Consider the following 20,191-nt stretch of genomic DNA (forward strand, 5'->3'; position numbering starts at 1 on the left):
GGCTGAACGCATGAAACCGTAACGCAAGGGAGCGCAACTAAAAACGCTTGTCTGTAAGAGCCCTTAAACTGGCAAAAATGCACTTAGCTGCTTTTAAAATACATTTAAAGAGGTATGGGATCCATTATCTGGTAACCCAGAAACTCAGAATTATGGAAAGGTTATCCACATAATCAAAAATGTTTAAAAAGTATTTACTTTTTCTCTGTAATAATAAAACAGTACCTTGTACTTGATCCAAACTAAGATATAATTAATCTTTATTGGAAGTTAAACCAGCCTAATGGGTGTATTTAAAGTTTACGTGATTTTCTAGTAGAAGGTATTAAGGTCCAAATTACGGAAAACCCCAGATCATGAGCATTCTGAATAAATGCATTTAAAAAGTCGCCCTGTGTAAGAGCCCTAACAGTAAAGCAACAATGTAGGTTACACTTTCTAGGCCACAGAGTGCTGCTGGGCATTTCATATATACTATATGGCCAAAAGTTTGTGGACACCCCTTCTAATTATTGGCTATTTAAGCCACAGATATAATTGCTGACACAGATGCCACTACAACGTTCAATACCATTTTTGACAAGGCTGTGCTTCTTGCCGTAGGGGAAGTTAATGAGTTAATGCTGTAAGGAAGAATAACAAATGCTATGTGGTAGGGAGGTGTTCATATCTGGCCCAGGGGAAGTATAGGAAGTTCATGTTCCTCTAAAAGGGCAAGTTCTTTTTGGTCTTAAACTGGTTTGGGGTACAAATATGCTGAAGAGCCTGAGACAGGAGACCTTAGTTATGAGAAGCCAGGACCCTAAAGTAGTCCTGATACCTTGGTGAAGTCAGGCAAAATGGACACTTTAGATATTGGCAGGTAGCTATTGTTGTAGCACACTCTAGGATATTGATCTCCAATCAGTGGCTTGCTTACTAACCCCTTGGATGTTGCTCTCAGTAGCCTTAAAGCAGGTGCTTATTTTTGAATGTGGCAAGTTTTAGTTGCATAAAAACCAGGTGCACTGCCAAATAGTGCCTCCTGTAGGCTACCAGTCCATATAGGACCTACTAAATAGTCAATAACAGCCCTTAAACTTCTTATTCTGCATACCATTTGTTATCATGTTGATTTTTATGGTTTATTGTGAAAACCAAATAAAATATTTCAAACCAGTATAACAGCCTTTTTTTGGCACCCCATGAGCATTTGTCATGCTTGTGTTGCTCCCCAACTCTTTTCACAATTGAATGTGGCTCACAGGTAGAAAAGTTTAGGGACCCCTGCTCTAGGACTTGTGACATAGACAGTGTGAGCTAGTAAGAGCAGATTTGTGCTCCACCAAAGAGAATATAGTGTGGGGTATCTCCCAGGCGGTACTTACCAGAGTGCAGGGACTCAAGTGGGTAGGACTGAGGGATATAAAGTAAAATACCTTAGAGATATTGTGGTGTTTTGGGGCAGACACAAGTGGTTTGAGCATATCCATGTGAACTTGGTATGTGATGGGATATTGTCCCATAAATATCTAGTAAATAAAGGAAATGCATGTGTGGATATTATGAGAGTTGTAGCTTAGCCTAGAAAGCCTTTCTCCAATAATTCAGCAAGAGTCCTACCCTTGACATGAACAACATGTAAATAGTATCCCTGCTGTCCATAGAGTTACACTGAGGGGAAGAATTTGACTGGTCTGAATAGATTCCTGACCTCATCCCAACTAGGATGCATGAAATTGTGAGCTAGGTCTGATCAGCCAATCTCTTATGTAGGAATAGATGCAAATTCCACCTACAATGTTCCAGCATCTAACGGAAAGGTGTCCCAGAAGAGTAAATGTTTGACTGTAAGGTGTCCACATACTTTTGGCAATATAGTCCAACAGCAGTTAGAGTCCCTGGGTCTAGCACCTATAATAAAATCAATAGTTCCCAGGATGCTGTATGTTTGTACTGGTGCCCCTCTCCTATTAATTCCAGGGGCCAGTGCACATTCTAATGCATTGCAATACTCTTACCTCATCAGAGAATCCTAGTTACCTACAGGCCCTGCAGGACTGAAGAACCTTAGCGACAATAAGCCTCCAATGATCACTGCAATTATTTTTAGTCATTTATACAGATGCGCCCTAGATTAATGCAGACAAAAGCTTAACGTCATGCCCAATACTCCCAGAAGTCTTCATTATATTTATCTCACATTTAACTGTACCGTTCCAAAGTCCCAAGGCTGTAATTGCGTGGAGCTGGCATCATATCAGATCAGATATAGGGCTTGGCTTTTTTGGTTGGCATTTATCAGTCGGAGATAAGACCACTATTTAGACATGGATTTCAAAAGAGAAATTACAAACGGGATTTCTTTAGCTCGCTTGTCAAATGGCTTCTGAAACCTTGAGCTATTAAACAGTGCATTGGGATTTCTAGATACCTGGAAAAAAGATAAAGGAGACTATTAGGAAATTCAATTCTGCGTTTGGCTAATAGAAATCATATCAGGCTTTCCCAAATCCCCAGGAACATACTATCACCAACTACTTTCCTATGAAAGGAAGTCTGCTGCATTTAAATAGGATACCAAAGCTAATTTTAAATAATGAATAAATTAAGAACAATGTCATTGTACCACTGACATTAATCATTTCTACTTGAAAAGCAACCTTTACGTATATAGATATTTTAGCCATTTACTGGATCTATACAATACAGTTTCATAATGTAATTTTGTAAAATGTTATGTTTTCCTTGATTTTCAAAAAACTATAAGGGCTCTTTGCTTATTGTAGCGCAATGCCAAATTGGACATGTTTTTCACATAATTCCAGATTTATTTGTGTCCATGTAATTCTACTTCGCTAATCAAATGCAATTGTGGCCAAAAGAAAAAAAGTTCAGCTGGTGTCATTGCATGGGTCCGATCAGGCAGACCTGTGCCCGACCCACACCCACCCCCCACTATGCTCTGCTACCCGACCCAGCCTGCAAATTACTCACTTGACCCCCTGACCCAGCACCCTTGAAACTGACCCAGCACCCGTGAAACTGGAAGTAACGTCGATATTTACCTAAAGCAGTGGCGTAACTACCAGGGGTGCAGGGGTGCGATGGCACCTGGGCCTACACCCTCTTGGGGCCCACAGGAGCCACGATAATGGATATCATGGGTGGTTGGGTAGGGGGAGATTTTACAGCACACGCGATTCATAGGGGGGAGGGCCCGACAGGGGGGCCCAGGTGCTCATCCTATACCAGGCCCTGCCGATGAGTAGTTATGCCACTGGCCTAAAGTGACGTCATGCTGGAGCATATTCTGCTAGATAGGGTAAGACAATTCCCACAAACGCATGCCTAGGCAATCAGAAATGTCTGCCAAAACCCCAGAATACCTTGCGGGTATTCTGCAGATACCTGACGCAATGCAGGACTTTACTCTAGGCACCGAACCTTAGTGTGCCTTATCGGCACATGTGCATTACAGAAGTGACGTAATGTGCATGCATGGGAGAGTTGTAATTAGGGATGCACCGGATGCAAAATAGAAAAACAATTCACATCAATAAGAATAAAAAATTGCATTGTTATTGTATTAAGATTGAGAGTAGTACCATTTTGAGAAACACAAATCTGCAAAATTGTAGTTGGATTTTTGGCACAAGGGAAGGGGTACAGTACAGAGCTAACCAATAACCCGTTTCACCCACTGACTCAGGTCATTAGTTGATCCATTTTCCTGTTTGATTGAAGAAATATGTTGCTATCAACTGCTTTGTAGGCTGGTCCACATGGTCAGCTTAATCAGCTAGAGATCAGTTGAATATAAAACAAGCACATGGGGTTCAACATTACATTTTTACCAGTTTTTGATTGCTGCTTTGTGTACTGTTTCCTCTATATAGCCAAATTACTCCTATGAATAGGAGAGGGACTAAATAGAAAGATGAATGATAAAACGTAGTAATAACAATAAATGTGTAGCCCAGGGGTGTCCAAACTTTTTGCAATGAGGGCCAGATTTTGTGAGGTGAAAATGTGTAAAGCTGGCCATAGACGCAAAGATCTGATCATACAAATCGAAGATTCGTACGATTTTCAGACTGTGTGTGGAAAGTGCCTGTATTTTTCGTCCGGCGGAGATCAGTCGTTTGGTCGATCGGACAGGTTAAAAGATTTCTGTCGGCTGCCGATAATATCTCTGCGTGTATTGCTGATCGTACGATTTTCAGTGGGAGACTGTCACCAGCTTTTGTCGAACATAACTTTTGTACGATTGCTGTCAGGGGCAGAACATCGGCTGAGCTGTTCTTTTACTACTTTATCTGAATGGTTAGTGGCAGGTCTGGAGATGGGGAAGTCCGATCGTACGTTGATTCGTACGATCGGATCTTTGCGTCTGTGGCCAGCTTTAGAGGCGTCTGTGCCTCATTTAAACAAGAAATTGTGTAGCCGTAATATTTGGCCACATTAGTGAAATGATCTGCCACTTGGTCTATACTGCTGCCTGTGTGCTGAAGGTGTTAGCAATAGACACGTACTGGCACGTAGAGACGCACCGCTCTGGCATACATCTTTAGTTTACTGTACTGGCACATCACTACGTTTATTGCACCTTCAGCCCTAAAAAAGTATGCGTCACTACGTGCCGTTACGTGTCAATTGCTAACACCTTCAGCACACAGGCAGCAGTATATACCAAGTGGCAGATCATTTCACTAATGTGCCTAAATATTACTGCTACGGCTACGCGATTCCTGATTGCACTGTGCTGGGGGGCCGCATTATTATTATTTCATGATGGAGGCTGAGGGCCGGTGTAAATCTGAAAAAGGGCTGCACTTGGCCCGTGGGCCTGACTTTGGACATGCCTGGTGTAGCCTTACAGAATATTTGTTTTTTAGATGAGGTTAGTGACCCACATTTGAAAGCTGGAAAGAGTCAGAAAAAAAACTATAATAAATAATGAAGACCAATTTAAAAGTTGTTTAGAATTAGCCAAATAACACACTAAAAGTTTATATAAAGATGAAGCATCCCGTCAAAAAAAAAAAATGTTAACATTAAATAAACCGAATAGGATTGTTTTGCCTCCAATAAGGATAATTTATGTTGTATTTGTAATCAAGTACAAGGTACTGTTTTATTATTACAGAGGAAAAATAAAATCATTTTTAAAGATCTTAATTATTTAATTAAAATGGAGGCGGCCTTTCCGTGATTCGGAGCTTTCTTCCTAACAGGTTTCTGGATAATGAATCCCATACCTATATTACAGGAGCACCAGTAGCACCACTTTAGAATTTATTTAGAATTTAGAATCTCATTCAGCTTCTGTATAGTATAATATATTGCAAGAGTTTGGTGGCTCAGCCAGTTGCAGTAAATCTGCAGTATGTTTTAGTTGATATGTTTTTTTTTTCGGGGGCTTGAATTAAAGCAACGGTATCCATTTTAAAATAGGCTGTGTGGAGTCCCATTGGGACATATTAGTTACGGTATGCCGAACTTGTGTGGGAGATGGATGCCTACAAATCCTAAAAGTGACACTAGAAGACCTGGTGTACATGGAGCTACTTTGAGCATGTAATAGGATGGGGTAGCAGAACCTACAGACCCCAGCAACTGCATGCTCCTAACGTATATAAATTTCATCAGCTTTAGCATTTACGGAACTGCAAAAAGAAACAATTAACTTGTGCTATTATCTTTTATCTGCAATTCCTTATGGGAAGCTGGATAACCATAGTTCCAAAGAGGATATCATAGCAACAGGTTTGCTGGGTCCCTTAAGAGGAACATTTATTAATATATCTCCGGTTTACAAGTTACTACATGTTGCTTAAATTGTTCGCTGGCAGCCTTGTCTATTAAGGTGATATTGGGTGGGAAAAAATGTAGGAATGGAAAACTATTCTTGGCAAGAACACAGATTCATTTATGTCTCTTAAATAAAATGAACGATTAGGGAACTTGGAAAGTATCCTACAATGCCTGTTTGGAATAGTTTCTACTACTTTTCAAAATATCAATGTATATTAAGGGCGGTATTTACTCGCATTTATCTAACTCCCATCTACGAATTTAACTAATTTATCAAAGAATCAGCTACAAAAAGTCGGCGTGAAAACATGTTGCGACAAAATCGTGAATCAAGTCGAATCATGCAACATTTTCGAATTGTCTACGCTACAACTCGTATTGATTGTATTATTGGACGAAAACCAGTGCAGATCCCAATGCCAAAAAACATCTTCAGGGATATCTGAAAATTGACTTCTTCATGACCTCGACAGGTTTTAGCTGGAGTATTTTCAGATTTTTAGCAGCTTTGGAATATAATAAATCTCTAAAAAGTCTTTTTTTCCTCTAAAAATATGAGTTTTCCCCTTTAAAATCTCAAAATGAAAAAATCGAGGTTTAATAAATAGGCCCCTGAAAGTTACATAAGGGTCATGTTGATGCAAAGACAACAGTTATGACATTTGTAAAACAAGGTTCTTTTTTTGGTGTCAGTCTCTCTTTAAGCATTTACGGTACTCAAACGTAATCAATACCTGTACTTTTCTTATGTTCTTCCTATGAATTATTTGGATCAATGCAGAATTAATGAATTATTATTAAAAACATTATTGCCAGGGCACGGCTGCACCCAAGAGATGCTTCAAGCAAGCTGCCTTGCATGTTTATTGCGAAGTGCAACGTTTCGGGGTCACGCCCCTTTTGACGTTTCACTTTCCAATAAACACGCAAGGCAGCTTGCTTTCATTGATCCTGTGCGCCTTTGGAATTTTTCTATGGAGCATTGTATGTGAGGTGGTCGATCCACTAACTTAGTGCACCAGGTATCGCTACTTTAATTATTTACAGGGTGTGTGAGAGCCACAGTAGATTCTACCACTCAGTTAAGGTGGCCATAAATTTTTGTATGATATTAGGTGCATGTATGGTGGGAAACGAGCCAACCGATATCGGCAGAAGACTTGGATAATGGTCGGCTCGTCTATCGGGCTAGACAGAAAATTTTTGGGTGCCTTTCAAGGGACCCAAACATCGCCCATTGTTAGTGCTGAATCGTCACATACAGGTAGAATTCTATTGTTTCTGTCTGTATATCTGAGGCTTCAGCTCTACACGTGTGTATTGAAACGCAAAATCTGTCTTTGAAAGATCCTTTTCAAGAAAGATCGTAATTGTTACGTCTATGGCCACCTTTACATGGGTTTGAACACAATTTTAACAAATAGCTTTCATATAAGCACAATCGTGCCTCCATTTCATCACACCTGCACTTGCAGTTGTAAAAGAGACTTATACAGAGCTTCTATAGATGCAAGAAACTTTGTAAAAGTGTTTAAACATTTTTTAGAAATTTGCATTTGTGCTTGTTTTCATAAGCCCTAAATCAAATGGGTTAGAGAGCAACAGGTTGGGTGTTGCAAAAGTATGCAGTGCTTTACAAAGCAATAAACCTTACACTGGGTTTCAGTTAATACAAAAAGTGTTTTCCCTTTATGAAAGGACAAGTTGAGCTTAATTCTGCCCAGATGAAAACTTCCTCTACTGATGGGGCAACATGCAACAAGTCTCAATATGCTGGGGTTATAACCTACACAGAAAATTCTCATTTTAATTTTATTACAGGTTGCCTGTATTACAACCGGACTTGGAGATAACTACTGTTCATTTAGTCATTATTGTTATAGGGCTGCTGGACTTCTCGGCTGGTAAGTAGTTAGTATATATATATATAAAACGATAATGCAGATAATACCCGCACTCCTTCACAATATATATCGTTTTCCGGGTGCTTGGCCAAAATGATATGTAAATAATTAAGAAGAGGACCAGCACTCCGTTTCCAAAACTCAATAATTTATTGTAGTGTCACAGTGCCTCCAACGTTTCGCAAAGGCCCCAAAGTGGGCCGAAACGTTGACACTGTGACACTACAATAAATTATTGAGTTTTGGAAACTGAGTGCTGGTCTTCTTCATAATTATTTTTATATATATATATATATATATATATATATATATATATATATATATATATATATATATATATATATATATATATATATATACACAGAATTTCTCGTGATTCGTTTTTAGCATTTAGTTTGCCTTTGGTATCTGGCAATTCTGACTCAGGATCGGACTAGTTGCAGAAGGAGTGCGCATTTAGCAGTGTTTTTCCAACTTTTCCTTTGACTCTATGAACATATCTGCCACTAATCACCCTCTGATACCATCTATTTCTGGCCTGTCCAATTTCCTAGTCTGCTATTTTATTTTACCTTTTCAATAAATGGCATAGAAACTATCATTTTTCTCTTGTGATATCTCAATATTGGATTCTATCCTGCCATCAGGTTTTAATTTTATTTGAGCTTCGTGCTCTGAGCGTTTCTGATAAGGCTGTATTGTCACTGGCAAAGGAGATAAGACATAACAACACGAAAGCCACAAATTAAATAAGAGCGACTTCAAAACCTATTGTTTTAGTACATATAAGACAGCTTTTCTCAGTTGAGTTTTAACAGCAGACAAACAAATTTCTTCAGAAGAAACTGGGATTTTATTGGGCAATTCATTTTGTCACCTGGTGGGTGGGTAACAAAATACTTTTCATTCATTTCAATGGTAATCTCTTAGATTCACAGGTGTATCCACAGGGCAGGCCCATTTCCCTGTCTGTGTTGGTGTCTCACCAGCCCACATTGCCATGGAAGAAATCCTTTCATGGAAGTAGATCCTCAGACAACAAAGAATAGCATTAGGGCAGAGACACACGCTCAGATTTGGGGAGATTAGTCGCCTGGCGACAAATCTCCGCTTCTTCGCGATGACTAATCTCCCTGAACTGCCTTCCCCTGACTTCCTGCCAGCTAGAATGTAAATCGCTTGTGGGATGGCACTTGAAACGCTTCGTTTTCTGAAGTCACCCAAAGTTTCCACTTCTGATTTCCGAAAACAAAGTGCTCCAAGTGCCATCCCGACGGCGATTTACATTATAGCCGGCGGGAAGGCAGGGGTAGGCAGTTCGGGGAGATTAGTCACCCCGAGAAAGAGGAGATTTGTCGCCGGGCGACTAATCTCCCCGAATCTGAGCATGTTTCTCTACCCTTAGAGAGAGAGAACTATATTCACAAACAATAGGGATAAATTACTTAAAGGGGTTGTTGAGTTAACTTTTAGGGGCCGATTCATCAAGGGTCGAATATCGAGGGTTAATTAACCCTCGATATTCGACTAGGAATTGAAATCCTTCGACTTTGAATATCGAAGTTGAAGGATTTAGCGCATTATTCCTTCGATCGAACGATTAAATCCTTCGAATCGAAGGATTTAAATCCAACGATAGAAGGAATATCCTTCGATCAAAAAAACTTAGGCAAGCCTATGGGGACCTTCCCCATAGGCTAACATTGACTTCGGTAGCTTTTAGCTGCCGAACTAGGGGGTCGAAGTTTTTTTTAAAGAGACAGTACTTCGACTATCAAATGGTCGAATAGTCGAACGATTTTTAGTTCGAATCCTTCGATTCAAAGTCGTAGTCGTAGTCGAAGGTCGAAGTAGCCCATTCGATGGTCGAAATACCCCAAAAAACACTTCGAAATTCGAAGTTTTTTTACTTCGAATCCTTCACTCGAGCTTGATGAATCGGCCCCTTAGTGTCGAGAGTGATATTCTGAGACAATTAGCATTTTTTTATTTGTGGTTTTTGAGTTATTTAGCATTTTATTCAGCAGCTCTCCAGTTTTCAATTTCAACAATCTGGTTGCTAGGGTCCAAATTACCTTAGCAACCATGCATTGATTTGAATAAGAGGCTGGAATATGAATAGGAGAGGCAAAAGAGATAAAAGGTAGCAATAATAATAAATGTGTAGCCTTACAGAGCATTTGTTTTTAGATAGGGTCAGTGACCCCCATTTGAAAGCTGGAAAGAGCTGGCAAATAAAATACTATAGCAAAGGAAAAATGAAACAAATTGAAATGTTACTTAGAATTAGCCATTCTATAACATGCTAAAAGTTAACCTAACTACCCCTTTAATGTGATTACATGCCCTTCAACCAACTTTGCTAATTATCCTGCTCTACTGCCTAAAACGAAACGGTATGCCTAGCCCTGAGCTAAATAATTATTATATATAGAAAAAATAAATAATGAAGACCAATTGAGAAGTTGCTTATAATTGGCCATTCTTTAATATACTAATAGTTAACTTAAAGGTGACCCATCCTTTTAACGTTTCAAGGTGCACATTATGCAATTTCAGATGCATTCGCCATGTTTTTACCCACAGTGTTTTCCCTGTGTTTTCAGTGTCATTGCAGTTACTAGGTCGCATCCGATGCAATTAGAGCAGATGTAACAAAATTAACACAGTCGCTCTTGCACTTTAATGTGAAGGGATCACAATTTTGCTGAAAATCTTTTATGTCTTCCAGTTTGCATCATATCTGACATTTAGCATGAGAGTGATATGTCTGCCCAATTCTTTTGGTGCAATTGCTCTGTGGTGATTGATGTAGGACACTTTGGGAACCTCTGAGTTATTGTCTGGTTCGGAGGTAGCAGTAGCTCCAGCAGGGCTGGAACTAGAGGAAGGTAGAAGAGGCATGTGCCTTGGGAGCAAAGCTGGGAGGTTGCCAGGCATATACAGGGTCAGACTGGACCATTGGGGGACCACTGGGCTTTAAACCTCCAGGGCCCCCTGCGGTGCGCGTGATGCTCAACGTATGTGTGCATGCGCGGACATCGCCACACCGGCCTGCTATTTGTACTTTTTATGGGGCCAGCTGAACTGGGAGCGGGTCTGGGCCGACAGGGGCTCATGAGGGCCGGGGCTCTCCGGGTTTTTTCCCGGTGTCTCGCCGGCCCAGTCTGACCCTGGGCACATACTTACTCTGTTGCCTACCCCTAGTTTGTGCATATGTCCACTGTAGTCCAATTGCGTGTACCACGTATGTTCACGCTGGTTCATGTGAACGTAAGTGCACTGGCGTTCGCACTGGGGGGTGCGGGAGATGCAGCTGGTCAGGTTGCCTAATGTACCTGTCCGGCTTTGCCTGCTTTATAGATGAGATATACCAACATTATTTAACAAGCCATATTTGTTCACCTAAAAACAAATCCACATAAAAATAGATATATTATTCAGATATTTCCTGTGTAAACTACCTTGCCTTTTTCTAAATGTTCTCCCTTGAAACAACTTCAACTTTCTTAATGTCATCATTGTATTTTGAGATGGGAAAGCATTGTATTGATGAAAAGTATGGAGTGACACCTTCTGGTACATTACAGGTACAACATGCAGCAATTTAGTGTTATTTTTCCTCTTTTCTTATGAAACAGCAAAAAGTAATTCTGTTTCTTAAAAGATGCATTATAAACTATTTCATCCTTTTGGCACTTGTTGATTTGTTATGATGTTTATGCTCGGACTCAAGCAATACAAACAATGACACGTTCTAAAAACTTTTATAAAAACCACTTAAAGAACAGGGTCCCAGATATTGCAGTGGTTAACATAGCGCTGCTCAATATGTTGGCACTCATGGTAATAAATAATAATAAAAAGTAAATCTGGCACTCAGGACAGACATACATACTCATACTTTCACTTTTACACACTCACAATGGGCTGAATTAGCACATGGTTATACATGTGAGCAGTAATGCCATGTCATGCTACTGCCCATTCATTGGCCTTTCATCCTGGACATAACTTGCTTAAGAGTAACAGGAATGGAGAGCTCAAACATCCAAAAATTGACATCCAAGCAGTGGTGTCTGTTGTTGAACTGGAATATCCACACCTGTCATGGGATCATAAATGTATCAAGTCAAATTACCAGCAGCTCTAAGTCAGTTGTAATGATGTGAAAAATGAAGCCTTAAAGGGCTTGATAAAGGGTCTTGAGGGCCCGAAATGTTGCCCGTTTGGTATGTGTTTTTGGGCTAAATAAATAACTTTTTTGCATTATTACAACTGACTAGTATGCTGCTGGTAATTTGACTTGATAACTTGCTTAAGAGGCCTGCAGAGTAAATCTTTAAACCTAATTACTAAGCTAATAACTGTATTATGTGATAACTAATGTAAAAACTGATAAACTATCCTAGCAAGGATCCCTTCAGCTCATTGTGCCCTTAGCCCTTTAATTTCTCCTTCCTCTCATACAATTACACACCATTCACTACCTCTTACCTTGTGCATTAGTCTTCCTTTTGGGGGCCCTAAACCTAACAGCCCAAATCTGACTCTAACCTGCATCACACTGTAGCAATCTCATTACTATTGTATTACATTATACTGTATTACTATTACACTGTATTATTATCCTAAGGGTTATGTCACATCTAGTATTTATAATGGTGCTGCTTTGTCTCAGTAATGATAGCTACAAAAAGTAATCCTGGGAATATCCCTTAGCTGTCAACTGTAACCCAAATCCAGATGTATTTTTGAGTAAATTTCCATCTGAAGGTTAATCCCAGCTATTCCCATATATGTCAACAGCTACTGGCACACAGCCAGTGACAGGCAGACTAATGACTTGATTTGCTGTGAGTCAAGAAAAATCATGTAAAAATATATGAGAACATCTTCAAGGACTTCAGCCAATAAGGTGAAATGACAAAAATTCAAATGAAAATGCAAAATGCCGTCAATGCTTTGGTTTATCTGAGTGGGCATGTAAATGCTTAGGAATAAACAACGTGTAGGTGAGTTGCTCATATTTGCATGTCTTCAGTGCGGTTTTTCAAAAGTTTGGGAAATAATGTACTTTACACCTCATTTGATACCACTGTACATTTGAATATAGAGAAATTCCCTATTGTACAAGATCATATTGTATACTTACAATGTGTACATGCATTATGGTAGTGCCAAACCTCAAAACACAAATTTTGAGTTGTATAATATTAGCTAGGAAAACAATCCTCTTGCCTGAAATGAAATTTACCAGCCTGGCTTGAATTAAGAAAGAACAATTATTCTTATTCCTGTAGAATCAATGTGGTAACAGAAATACCCCTAGTCTAGAAAGGTCTATTTGCTGAAGTCTCCATTCAAGAAAACGATCATACTATGTTCAAACAGGAAAATTCTGCTTTGAGATTTGGGTTCTTGTTTACTAGGTAAGTATATTTATCTCCTTATGTGCCCCACTATTCTTTCATCCTCTCCATCTATTTTCTCAATTCTGGATGCTTCTATTCATAATGGGTTGCTGTGGGTTTGTGTCCACATCAGCAAACACCAACTCTGAATGCAAAGAAATGAAGGCTGTTTGTCTGTTTGTCTCAACCATAAAAAAAGGGATTTAGACACTCAAAAAAGGCACAAATATGTGGATCCACTTGAGAATAAAGGAAAACATAAACTGTATTCAATATTTAAGAAATTGTGTTCCTTCTTTCATTCTTTGTGAATTTTGTGTTTTGTTTTCTGAAATCTGCTTTAAATGAATATTTTTGGTGCACTGTTTGGAAGCTCAGAGCATGTTATGCAGCCAGGGTAATGATCTGCACTCACTGCTGGAGGGGAGTGTGATGATGTGGAGAGTCCTGTAATCTTGCCGACTTGCTCCCTAACAGTTCTTTCCCCAGTTGGCAGCCAATCCAATCTTATATTTTTAAAAGAACATTGGATTCTAACACTGACCTCCCCCAAGGTTTGCAGGAATGCTGCTTGAATGAAATAAATATTGATGAGCTTTCATCCCTTTCCCCTGAGAATATGAGTTTTTTCAGTAAATACCGATAAAGATGGTAATAGTGGTATGTATTGCATTGCAGATATCGTTCCCAATGTACATCTGATTACTTACAGTACAGTTAGTTCCAGTGCTTTTCCCAGTAATGCCTCTGCTGTATATATTATCTATTTAGCACTTCATTCCATTTATTAAAGCTAGTCTCCATCCTACACAGCTAAAAAGATTCTGTTATTGCTCTCATAAATCTTTGTTATTTAAACAGATTTAATGGAATATGTAATTTGTCTGTTTCCTATGGGAAGCCTACAGGACCCCAGCATGGGCAAGTATAGCCGCTGCCCCAATTTAAACACCTAAAGCAAATATTTTCAACTGCAGTAACCCACCGCTAAGAATGAAGCTGCTAATTCCTTGCTTATGTGTATGGGCAGTTGTGATTACATTTCAATTGAAGTCTATAACCACCTTTAGTATCATTAAATGAATGAAACCTGGTGTGGGAACATTTCTTTCTAATGGAGGAAGAGGCTTCATCAGGACAAGAGTTAAAGAAGTACTTTACTTCAATGCGGAAATGCTGTGCCCTAATTTTGTATGTCATCCATTTGTTGTTCGGATGAAGTTCTTCAATATATAATATACACATATAAGAATAAACATTACAATGCAATTTCTATATGGGTCTCTAGTCACTAGCTGTTTTCTATTTTAGGACTCTTTTTATCTCCAATTACAGGGGACCTCGTTGGGATCCATTGTCTCTTCCACATGCGCCAACATTTTCATGAATTAATGAGTAAATTTTGCATACACAGCTGTAATTGTTTCAGAATGATTGCCTCAAATGGTGGCACTATATTGACAATTTGCTGATGGTGTGTGTGTGGGGGGGGGGTAAACTGGGTCCCTCAGAATGTTCAAGAAATGCCTAGATAATTGTATTACAACTATGCATTGGGTGGCAAGATTGTTACAGCGCCAAAGAAGAAAGAAATTTTGGAAACACACTTTACAAACATTGTATCCAAGGCTTTAAACAGAGCCTATGATCTGTATGCTTTAATTTAGCTTATATATTGTGGTGTTACTGGCACTTCCAGTGTCAGACTGGGGGCCCCTACCCAAGCTCAGAGCTCCAGCTCCTCCAAAACCCACCCCTCCTCTTGCTGGACACAGCTTGCTGCACTTGCACTTTGGCAGCTATTGGAGGGGAGTGCTAGCAGCTCCCAACCGAGGGAACCTTTGAGGGATCAGGTATGGGTTGGGGTTAGCATACCTCCCAACATTTTAGAATTAGAAAGACGGACAAAAAGATTTGCCACAAGAATTGTAGCGCAAATTTTTGACCACACCCTCTAGTTATCATATTCATTTTACAAAATGTGTCAGGTGATGAATGTCTGAGCACATTTCTGTGGTTTTTATGTGTCATTACTAGGGTTGCCACCCGGCATAGCCGGTAAAACACCTGCCAAGGCTGGGGCAGGTATTACAAATTTACTGGCAATGTAGTTGCCAGTAAATTCTTAATACCCTTAAAAAACCCTTGGCCCGCCCTCAATTTGCTTAGAACTTACAGTTTTTTCAGCCTTCTGGCCATTGATCAATGTCGATGGCACGTTGCTTGGCTCCACCCTCTTATTACAGCACTTTGCTTGGCTCCATCCCCTTTTTGCATCACAGAACTCCCAACCGGTGAAAAGGCAACCTTAGTTATTACAGTTTTGCTAATGAAGGTGAATTGTCCTTTAAGCTGCAAGTCAGTTTCCCCAAGAGACCTGCTTATCTTAAAGTAGTACCACTTCTTACAGCTCAGCTCTCAGTCCCAGGTTTGTTACTAATATGTCCCGAGTTTCTCTTTGATCTCCTGCACTGAACTGCCAGAAAAAGATACAAAGTGTCTAACTTAATTGGCTCTTGGCAGACAGCCCAGAATACTTACTTAACATACTTTTGTAACTGTTTAGATAAGATAAGAACTTACACAACTGAAAGGGAAATTCACCTTTATTGGCAAAACGGTAATAACACATAAAAACCACGGAAATGTGTGCAAACTTTAATTAGGTAATTAGAGGTGTGGTCACACAAATGGGCGCGGTCAAAAATTCTCCCTCTTTGTGTTTCCAAAATGTTGGGAGGTATGTGGAAGAAGTGGGAGCCTGCACTTGTTACAGTTCTTATGTTAAAACTGCGCCTTTGTATTTGTAATTTAGCTGCACAGTCGCCTCAACTATACAGCGCACGTTTTTTTTTGTAATGGGAGGCAGCACTTCCTGCCAGCGACGTAGCGCATGACGTCAGTTCTAGCGGCGGAAGTGGGTGTTACCGGAGCAGCGTGGAAGACGAAGATGGAAGGTCAGTGTCTGCCGCATGACTTTGGCCGAAATTCTTTATGAAATAGTTTGTTTTGGGCCAGGCTCGTTAGTATAAAAGCCGTGAGTGGGGGGAGTTACAAGCACAGACAGTGTGTAATGTTAGTGTATCATTGCGTTCTCCCTTCTTGCCATTGTCCTTGGTCAGTGCGCTCGTTTAGTAAGTGCGGCCATTCGCCCGATCTCGCTCCGCGCCGGCCACCGCTTGTTGACATGAAGATAAAGCTCTAATTCCCTCGGGCCTGTGATTGTGCTAGTGATTGTGCTATAGATTGTGCTATGGAGGCATGAGAAGGTGGGGTAGTTGTTGCCATACTGCTTCCTACTGGTTATATCCTCCTACAGTATCAATGCGCCGGCTGCGCGGATTCCTACGCACGTTAGTGAACCCTGCAGTCTCCGCACTAACACTTTATTTCTATGCGCACAGGCAGCACCACGTGTCAGAGGTTGGGAGCCGCCATATTGTTTTACTTTGCGTAGATCAACCAGCCTGTGGTACTAAAGTTGCAATCATTCTGCAATAATTTGTCTCGGGTCAAACTCCATGTCCCACAATGCCTTGCACGTGTCTGCTGTTCTTCATTACAGGTTTGTTAGTCACTGCATGCAAAGCATTGTGGGTAGTGGAGGAGACTATGCCCATTGGGGTGAGAAATGGGGCAAACACCCTTCTGCTCTGGTTGTTGGAGCAGTGCTTCCTTATATTTAACCTCATTATGATTATAACCTAAAAGGGCACTCTTAGGGCAGAAACACACGGGGAGATTTAGTTGCCCGGCGACTAATCGACTCTTCTTCAGGCGACTAATATCCCCGAAAACCTTTGTGCCGGCTAGAATCTAAATCACATCGTTTTTCAAAGTTGCCCAAAGTTTTCTCGCCAGGCAACGTCGGAAAGCGTGATTCGAGTGCCACCCTGCCGTCAATTTAGATTCTAGCCGGCAAACTTTTTTTGGGGAGATTAGTCGCCCGAAGAAGACGTGATGTGCGGGTCAGGGTTTCCCCGACCCTAACCTGCCCTGCTGCCGCCCGCCCGCGCTTCCAGGGTCCTTTTATAGACCCGCCCAGCCAATGACCTCACAAAAGGGGCGGGGCGAGCAGACGCGAGACTATAAAACCAGAAGTCGGATGCCAGCATTTGAAGGTGGCAAGAGCTCAACCCTGCAACCGCGAGGAGCAGTGCAAGGTCGAGTCAAACCCGTGGGTATCGGGTCCGCCCGCACATCATTAGTCTCAGCCCTTAAATGACAAGGCAACCCTAATAAAGATAAATTGTCAAATATTGGCCTTCTTGTAATCGAAGCAAGTCTGACGCTGGTGCCTTATCTAAGGCAGCAGGAAGGAAAAGTTTTTTGCCAGCCATCTTTCTGACACTGTGTGGGGGGGGGGGGGGAATGCCAGTTGCAATAAAAGAAGCAGCATAAGTTTTACTCAACACATTTTAAATCTAAGATCTGTAGACTGGCATATGCCTTCTGCTTAACCTGCACCCGGAACAACTGTCAGCCCAGGTGCAGAGACATGTAGTTTCAGGTTTACATTCTAGCACAGAAATCTCACACAGAAGCTTGCACTCGGCAACACAATAATTTCAGGTGCAGGCAGGACAGGAGGCTAATCTGGAAAGAGTCAGTAGAAGAAGGCAAATAATTCAAAAACTATAAAAAAAAAAAAAAAAAACCTGAAGGCCAACTAGAAAGTTACTTAGAATTAGCCATTCTATTACATATTAAAAGTTAACTTAAAGGTGAACCACTCCTATCAGAATAGCAATCATTGAAGAGATGATGTGGGTACATGTCAGTGCTATATACAGTTGCAGATAAGATCTTCCAACATGTCCAGTCCCCAAATATCCATTACACGTGTATATTGATGGATTATTTGGGATGTCATGTGATTACAACAATTGCACAAAGCTTCAGCAGTACTTTTATAGCTGGCTTAGCTTATCCTGCCATACACTATACACTGGACAATAAAACCTACCCTCGTGCCCGAGTCATAAACTTATTGGCCCATGTATGGGGCCTCCCAATCAGCCTGCCCAACTGCTAACTGGCAGATATATGATTTCCATAGGTCCCCATATGATTAGAGTATCAGCTGGGCAACCAAACCATTGAATCAACTAGGCAAAATGAGGCAAAGATCTGCTTGTTTGGCGACCAAGCTACAGTGAGTGAGTGCTTTTATGACAGAGCAGTACTAAGTCTATTTATAGGCTGACTGTAAATACTGGTAGTGGGTAAACTACAATTTGAAGAGGTTTATTGGCTTTTATAGTCTGTCCCATACTTATACATCGCTATAGTGGGATGATCAAACACTGAATTCTCTCTTGTTCTCCTGTAGAGGTTCCCTTTGTCCAAAATGCCTGAAGATTTAGACACAGATCATCTGCTAAAGGCAATGCAGCTCGACCCTTGTTGACGAATGAGCCATTTGCAAGGAAACCTGTGACCGGACTTGTTTCTGCCATTGGATAACTCGGATGTGGTGAGGCACAATGGTAAGACACAGTAAATTACAAAAGCAAATTCTGAGTCTTTACCGACAGTTTTTACAAGCTGGGAAAGAGAAACCTGGGTTTGTACCCCGAATCAGAGATGAATTCCAAAAAAATGCAAAGATCCCAAAGACAGACGTTATGCACATAGAGTATCTGCTACGGCGGGGGCAACGGCAACTGCAGCAACTACAGGACGTAAATACGAAGCAACTGGGAACCTTCATCAAATCCCCAACTGACCAGAACCATTAATATCATTTCTTGTAAAAAGATCTCGTATTTGTATAAATGTAATTACACTTTGTAAATAAATTATACATAAATTGTTTGCTCTTAAATGGACTTGTATTACTTTGGCAGGATTAATATACGTTTCCTTGTGTACGATCAGCATAGCAATGGCACAGTAACTTTATCAACATGGCAGCTTCCCTAAACTGCACACTAGTAATTATATTTCACATCTATTGTGGACAGAGCGATAAGGGCTAGCAAAGGAAAGCTGGTAGTGTGAATAAATGCAAAAGTTTTGAATTTCTTTGCCAAAAACCGCCAATTGTTTGTGCCGAAGCTGACACTAAAAGGCACTTTTATTAAAGGTTGAATTTCAAATTAATTTGTTTTTTTTTTTTTTTAAACTCTATTAAATTTGATTATACTCAAAATTCGACATGGGGGTTATTTATAAGAAAAAATTTGAATATCTAAAACTCAGACAAAAATTCCCGACCTGAAAACACGAATCGAATTCAACAACTCAATTTAAATTTTTTTTTTCACTGAAGAGCCTGAATGTCATGAATACTACCAACGTCCAAATTGGCCCCTGGACCTCTCCCATTGACTTATACATAAACGCGGCAGGTTTTAGGTGGTTAATAGTCTAATTCAAGTTCTTAAAGGGCAAGAGTGTGATAAAACTTGAATCGAGTTTGGATAATTCACAATTAGAAAGTTTTGACCATAGAAAAAAAAAATTTGAATTTTCAATTTGAACCTTAATAAATCTGCCCCTTAATGGTTCCAGATGCAAACAGGGAGGATACTGCCTGCGGTAGGGGCTGATTTTGGCCCTGTGTGACCCTAGCCTTAATACAGGGAAGCAATTGTTTCATCAAAACATGGAGATAATTATGCCTATGGGCTAAAATCATTGACATTCTTAGTGATACAATTAATGGCAGTTCTCAAGCACCATGTGGCAATCTTAATCATAAAAATAAATGGAAACTATTTTGCAGGATAGTGGTTGGTAAGCCTCTAATGCTGGCCATCTACAATATTACCGGTACAAAATGAGGCAGTTATACAAACTTTAGAGGCAGCTATTATTGTCTGCCAGATGGTGAAGTGCAATTCACTTCCAGAAAAGTGTTTCTACTACTCCAATGACCAGAAACTTTCCAGCATTCTAGCCGACACTTGACATTGTGCACAAATCCATCCAGTCAAGCGCCTGACGAGTTGTTTTTGGGTGGATGCTGCTTCCTGACAGTTTGATATATCAATGTTTCGGGGGGGGGGGGCCTTCATTGTACAGTTAAGCTCCTATTTCTAAGTTAGTACAGTTTGGAACGCCAAAGTGTTT

At 40.4% G+C, this 20,191-nt stretch overlaps 1 long non-coding RNA gene and 1 other non-coding gene across 2 annotated transcripts; both read left to right on the forward strand.

Annotated features, from left to right (window-relative positions):
• The first annotated feature begins 15,731 nt into the window (after positions 1-15,731).
• LOC108717923 lies at positions 15,732-18,941 on the forward strand. The gene is made up of 2 exons (XR_001935930.2): positions 15,732-16,071; positions 18,447-18,941. It is a non-coding gene; the product is annotated as an uncharacterized LOC108717923 (long non-coding RNA).
• Positions 16,369-16,502, forward strand: LOC121396275. Its single transcript, XR_005962944.1, has one exon. It is a non-coding gene; the product is annotated as a small nucleolar RNA SNORA47 (small nucleolar RNA).
• Positions 18,942-20,191: the final 1,250 nt, after the last annotated feature.

The sequence above is a fragment of the Xenopus laevis genome, chromosome 1L (genome assembly GCF_017654675.1).
Source record: "Xenopus laevis strain J_2021 chromosome 1L, Xenopus_laevis_v10.1, whole genome shotgun sequence".
NCBI classification, from domain to species: domain Eukaryota; kingdom Metazoa; phylum Chordata; class Amphibia; order Anura; family Pipidae; genus Xenopus; species Xenopus laevis.